The sequence below is a fragment of the Sarcophilus harrisii genome, chromosome 6 (genome assembly GCF_902635505.1).
Source record: "Sarcophilus harrisii chromosome 6, mSarHar1.11, whole genome shotgun sequence".
Taxonomy (NCBI): domain Eukaryota; kingdom Metazoa; phylum Chordata; class Mammalia; order Dasyuromorphia; family Dasyuridae; genus Sarcophilus; species Sarcophilus harrisii.
This window is the reverse complement of record NC_045431.1, coordinates 175786176-175792789: the sequence shown is the minus strand read 5'-3', so window position 1 is coordinate 175792789 and position 6614 is coordinate 175786176.

Genomic DNA, 6614 nt, shown 5'->3' with positions numbered 1-6614 from the left:
AATTCTCCTTGGTCTCTGGTTCTTACCCCACGGGGGAGCTTTCACAGCTCCCAAATTTTACAGCTGAAACCCTCAAGGTCTTGAGTTATTTACAGACTGAAGCTCACACACCTGGGGAGCTATCTCTGCTTATGGGTTAGCCTTTCAGAATAAATGACAGACTGACCTGGAGGCTGCAGCCTCTCAGATGAGGGACCTTGGAGGGGAACGTGGGTGCTGTTCCCTGGCAGCCCCATGGGGTTTTTTTATAAGGGAGCCAGGAGCCCATGCTGTATTTTTCTCAGATTACCATAGGTTGTAACCTCCTCAGATTGTTACAGAATCGGCACAAAATGTTTACTCGCTGCTCTCTCCTGCTTTTCCTCTTATCTCTGTTGGCTCAGACTAGGTTCCCACCCTGTGACTCTGGGCTCATCCCACAGGTTCAGCAATCTAATTACAGGACTCCGGACCCCTTGAAAAAGCTGACTACACACGTGGCCTCGGCTTGCTCACCTGTTTATCCTGTCCCCCTCATCACCACTATCCCCCACACTCCCATTGGCCCTGATGGCTGCCACAACCTCTACCCTGCTACAAAAACGACTTTCCTAAAGGGCCCATTTGACCACATCCCTCTTGTCCTCCAGAAAACTCGAGTGCAGATAGAGCTTCTCCCTCTCTCAGGGACAGGAAGTTCCCACAGCCTACCCCAGCCACAAGGGTGGGCAGCTGGGGCCCACCCCTCACCTTCTTGCTGGCTTCTACCCGATGGTTGCCTTCTTTTCTCGGCACCTGGATGCTCCTCCTTCAGGAGTTTCTTTTTCCTTCTACATGAAGCCTGCAGCTGACTCCCCCCCGCCATGCCCAGTGTCTCCACAAATTACCTCGAGGCAGCTGGAGGCTCAGAGTTCAAACTCAGTCTCGAACATTTACTAGCCATGTGAGCCTAAGCCTGTCTGCCTCCCTTCCCCCAACTCTCAGATGGGGACACAAGAGCCTCCCCCGAAGGCTGTCCGTACTAGGAGGCCCTCCTTCCTTTGTTCTTTATTTCTACAAGTGCTGTCTCCCCTGTGAGAAGGCAGCTCCTTGGGGACAGCCCCCCAGGCCCAGGACAGTGCCTGCTGCATACTTAATACAAGCTGCATGACTTCCTGAGAAGGCCCACAGACCCAGATCGCCGGCCGCCTCCACTCCAGCACCAAGGGCCTCCTAGACATTTCCAGTGGGGTGTCCTTGGACTTGCCCCAAACAGCTCACCCACCTTCTCCTCAAGTCCACCCCTTTCCAAGTTATTTGTGAGTTATTGGTGGATTTTTCTCTGCCCCACCCTCACTCCTCCCACTGCCTGATTCCCAACAGCAGGTGAGATCCTGTGGCTCAGTCCCTTTGCTCCCTGCCTGCTCCTTCGTGGGTAACTCTGGACTCCTGCTTGGTACTGACTGCTAACGAGGTACCTCTCTTCTCTCAATTGTGTATCCTTGACCCACCAGGTCTGGGATTCGTCTCCCTGAATCCCATCCTCTTGGTGCTGATTCCCCTCCACAGCTCTGAGCTCTTCACAGCACTGATCTTGTTCTTAGTGGGGTCTGCTTACCGCATTCCCCTTTCCTGGCACGGGGTGCTCCTGAGGCCACAGTGATGGAGCAAGAGAGCGGAGACCTTCAGCCTTCTGAAAATTCATCCCATTTAAAATGGCAATGGCCAGAAGCCCACCATTCTCTAGAGGCTGTGTGTGATAGGAGCTTTGGGAGAAGCTGCCTCTGAAAACTTCTTGATGGTCACTGGCCCTACACGGCATCTGCCTTCGGGCCTGTTCGGGTCACCAGAAGGCCAGCAGCAGAGGAAGGGCCCTGGCAAGGAGTCCGGGCCTGAGTACCTCCCTTGCCTCGCTCCTCAGCAGGAGAACAGAATAGGGGAAGGAAGGGCAGAACCAGCTCTGGTCCGTAAAGGAAGATTCTGGCAACCTAGGAAATGAAGGCTCTAGCCCAGAAAGGTCTGCACTGTGCTTCCTGTGCATCAATACTATGAGGCTTTACAGTGAGCAAACAGGTGGCTGCCTGCCTATCTCCAAATACTGGTTTCTACCCACTCCACTCTAGTGCCCTCACTAGCAGTAAAAACAAAATACTAATCAAAGACAAAGCTTGCTCACAATCAAAATCAATGAAGCTAGGATATGAAGAGAAATTGCATAATGGGAAAAAATGTTTTCTTCCCCATTTCTGGTGAAACATCTAAGATATGTAGAAAACTGACACATATTTAAGATGAGCCATTTCCTGATAGCTATGAAAGGATCCGAAGTTATTTTTTAGAGAAGTAATCAAAGAGACTAGGCTCAAAATTTTCAAAGTGCTGAAGAGGCCACTGGAAGACAGGAACACAATAAATACACCACTGGCAGAGCTGTAGCTTAGTCCTGTTCTGTGCCCATCAACCGACTGATGTTTGACCACACTGGCATGAATACTGTTGACTACACTGGGAGGACTTATCAGCTTGTGCCCTTGAGAGGCACCAGTGCAAACAACGACAATCACAGAGTCAATGAGCAGAAGAATACATCCTCTTGAGTGCTATGTGGCAGGCTCCATGAAGGAAGGGAGGTCTGGGAAACAGCGCTTGTATAAACAGCCATAAGTATCACACCAACTTTAAAAACACCTCCATCCACTTGCTTTTGTTCTTAACTGCTCATCATGCTTTCTACCTCAGGTGACCAAAGTTCTGGTACTTTTTAAATTTATTATAATACTGTTTAAGTTATAAATTTTTAATTAAATCCTGTACCTTTAAGTGGCTGTCAATGACACAATATAATTAATTTATGTTGGATAAACCTTACACCTACAAACTACAGGTAGGCCAAGGGGATTTCTTTTTTCCCTTTAGATTCCCTGTCTACACAAAAGAAGTTTAATTATGATGGAGAAAGTTGAGGAAATAATTTATAATTGTAGATGACAAAAATAAGGCTGGCCCAGCAGAAGAATGCAATTATTTTAGCCAATATGGCCAGTCAATGGATTATCTAGTTGTCGTGATGGCCTGAGAGAGTCTGAAGAGCCTGACTTCACCTAATGGAAAGAGAACAATAAACCTTCATGTACTTTGAGATTTGGGGAGTAATTTTAATCCTTTCCATTAAAAGGATTCTTGGTTCCAAAGCACCATTGCTGAAACATTTCCTTTCTCTTCACAGAGAAGGGATGGAAAGGTACTAATGTACCTAATGTGCCTAAGCCTGGGGGAGGGAGATAGGGGTGAGGATGGGCAATGACCTGGAGTGGATGTGTCAGGAAGTTTCAGTGGGCAGGTGGAGGGAGATTGTGATTAGAAAGTGATTGCTACAAAAGGAAAATATATGGCATTCAATTAGTTTTTAAAAAGTAAAATGGATGCCTGATGAACACCTAAGGAGCACTTGTTAGTCCACCTGGCACATTTTGAAAAGATGAAAATTTAGGCCTTATTCTTTGCACAATCTAAAGGCACAACATCAAAGGAAATTAATCCAGTCCCCTCAGGGCTCTGGTCTATTTGATTCAATGCAATCAGAGGATATTGAGACAAAGCTGGATACAACAAGGTCCCACCCTCAAAGAGTTTAAAACCTAATTCAGGGACAGAGCGGTGAGGAAGAGAAAGACAAATGCTCACACTAGTGCTAGAGATGCAAAAGAAACTTCCATCTGTGTAAAGGAGAAGTCCAGGCAAAAAGCAATGAGAAACATTAGAGAGATGGTTTTCTCCTCCCGTGGAAGATGTGATTCAAGCTGCCTTGGATAGGAGACAATCCCTTGGGTCCTCAGAGAACAGATCAGCCCCTTATTGGGAAGATGAGGAAATGGGGTCTAGGAAGAGTGACTTACAGAAGCTGCCCCAGAGGAACTGGGCCCTGAAGGCAAGTTTATGATGATCCCAGACTCCCTATCACCCTCCTGGATCACAACTGTTGCTCACAGTCAGTCAGCTGGGGATAATGAGGGTGTGCAGGGAAATGGAATGATGAGCAAAGGCGTGGTTACAGGAACATACAGGACAGGAATGGGTTGGAGAATGAGGCTAGAACAAAAAGGGAGAAGATAACTCTGGAAAGACAGACTGCAGACACCATGGAGAAGGCCTTGAATGCCAAGGCAGGGAGCCTCTAGAGAGTTCCAAGAGGAGAGACAAGATAAAGGAGTGCAGGCAACGGCAGGAAAGAGAGAGGGAAACAGTCTGAAGGCAGAAGACTGATTAGAAGCCTGGTATAATAACCACCATCCTGAGTCCAGGACCCTCATTTTACTGGTGAAGAAACTGAGGCACAGAGTGGCCCACTGACTTGCCAAGGGTTCCGTAGCTAATAAGGACGCAAGGCAGGATGTGAGCCCTGGGTCCTTCCTGACACCACACTCGGCACCGTATCAGAGCCTGGCAGACAGGGGCAAGATGTAAGAGCCAATGCTGACAGACTCGCCTGGGCCTGGGATACCTGATCTGATACTGAGGTGAAGGACTAAGGCCAAAAGTAAGGCTTACAGTTAGAAAAATCTAGAAACAGAAAGAACGGTAATACTGCCACCAAGAGCAGTGGAAATTCGGAGGAAGGGCAGGTGTGAGGGGAAAGGGATTCTTTGGGACAAATTGAATTAGGTGGTGATGTGAATAAGGCTGGAGAACCCAGGGGCCTGAAATCAGCTACAGAAAGGCAAGGGTAGAAAACACCAGGCTGGCCATGATCACCAGAGGGCAGAGAAGAGGGCTCAGAAGAGAACCTCGGGGAAAGCTAGGGGAGGAGGGGCCCAGAGAGAACCTCGGAGGGAGGAGGGGCCCAGAGAGAGCCTCAGGGGGAGGAGGGGCCTGCTTGCAAAGATGAGAGACACAAGCACTGTGGAGAGATGCAATGTCTTGGAGAGATGCACTGAGAGTGCAATGTCTTGGCTGAGCTGGGGGGGAAGGGGGGGAGTTGAGGGGAGGAGCAGGGGAGGGACCCAAGCTGCTATTTCTAGAAGCCTGGCCATGAAAGGGAGGGAAGAGAAGTCAGCTGCAAGGCTGGCGGGGGTCAACACTGAGTCAGTTTCTGTTTTTGAGGAATCTCTATGGGAGAAATGGGGCAAAGGAAGGACAAGGAGAAGAGTGAGAAGGATGGCTGAGGGTCAGAGAAAGCAGATGCTCCATGCACATCTCCCTTGGAGACCAATAGGAAGAGAAAGGACAGGCAGTGCTAGTGGAGAGGAAGAGAGACAGACAAGAGATAGAGACAGCCAGACAAGAGACAGAGACAGAGGAAGAGAGACAGACAGACAAGAGACAGAGATAGAGAGCTGTCCAGAGGACAGCTTGAATTTCCCCTGCAGAGCGGGACATAAAGTGGTGGTGACTTTGGACAAATGATATTGGAACATGGTCTCATTCCATGAGAGCATGCATGCAGTCAGGCATCTATGCCCCATGTGACTCCAATGTGGCTGATTCAGAGAACCCAGGGATGAAGCCTCCCTTGTATGCCATACCCGATTCTCTCATTAATTCTGTGGTTTTTAAGAATGAATATAGCAATAAAGGGTTTTCAACCTGGGGTCTACAGGCATTCAAGGACTCTGTGAACTTGGACTGGATGAAAAACTATTCCTTTATTTTCACTAACCTTTGGCGTACTTTGAAATTCAGTGCTTTTATTTTTTGCATCTGAAAACATCATTCTGAGAAAAGGTTCACTGGTTTCACCAGACTGACTGGAACAAAACAAATAAAGAAGCTCTGCTCTAAGGAAACCTGGGTTGTAGCTCTCAGGGCACACCTGCCTTGGATAACCTGTCAGTCACTGAAGGAGCTTGCTAGGTGGAAAATCAAGCATGTAAGGCATCACTCAAGCTCACAACGAGGAAGATGGAAACAAACAAAAAAATACAAAAAAATAACAATCTATTGCTGCAAAAGAGCCTAATTAATCCTCCAAAAACAAAGACTTTCAGAAGGCCCTGGCGCCTTGATTAAACAGAACACTCACCAATTGCTATATGAAGGAAAAATGTTTGCCGTGAGCAAGACAACACAAAGACTGGAATACTAAAGATTGGGGGGGAAAGTAGTTTTTATTAATGAAATTTCTATATTCAAAACTATATCAAAAACCACTGTCAAACCCAAGTGAGCCTATAAAATCTGGGCATCCTCATCAGACTAAAACATTTAGTCAGAAAACATTTATTAAGTTCTTATTATATACCTGGCACTAAGTGAAGTACTGGGGACACAAAGAGAGGTAAAAACACAATCCCTGTCCTCAAGGTGCTCAGTCTAATGGAGAAACAACAGGTAAACAAGTATGCGCAAAACAGGGTACAGAAAGGACAAAATGAGAGAAGGAACTAGAATTAGGAGGGATTGGGAAGCTTCCTGTAGCAGGGGGAATGCCAGGGAGGTCAAGAGTCAGAGCAAAGAAAGGAGAACAATCCAGGCACGGGGGATAGCCAGAGCTGAAAGATGGGAGGGTCTGTGGGAGGAACAGCCAGGAGGCCGATGTCACTAGGTTGAAAAGGACGTGTCAGGGAGTGTAGGCTAAGGAGACTAGAAAGCGGGGCTGGAGAGGTATGAATGCCAAACAGAGCATTTTGCATTTGATCCTGGAGGTGACAGGGAGCCAC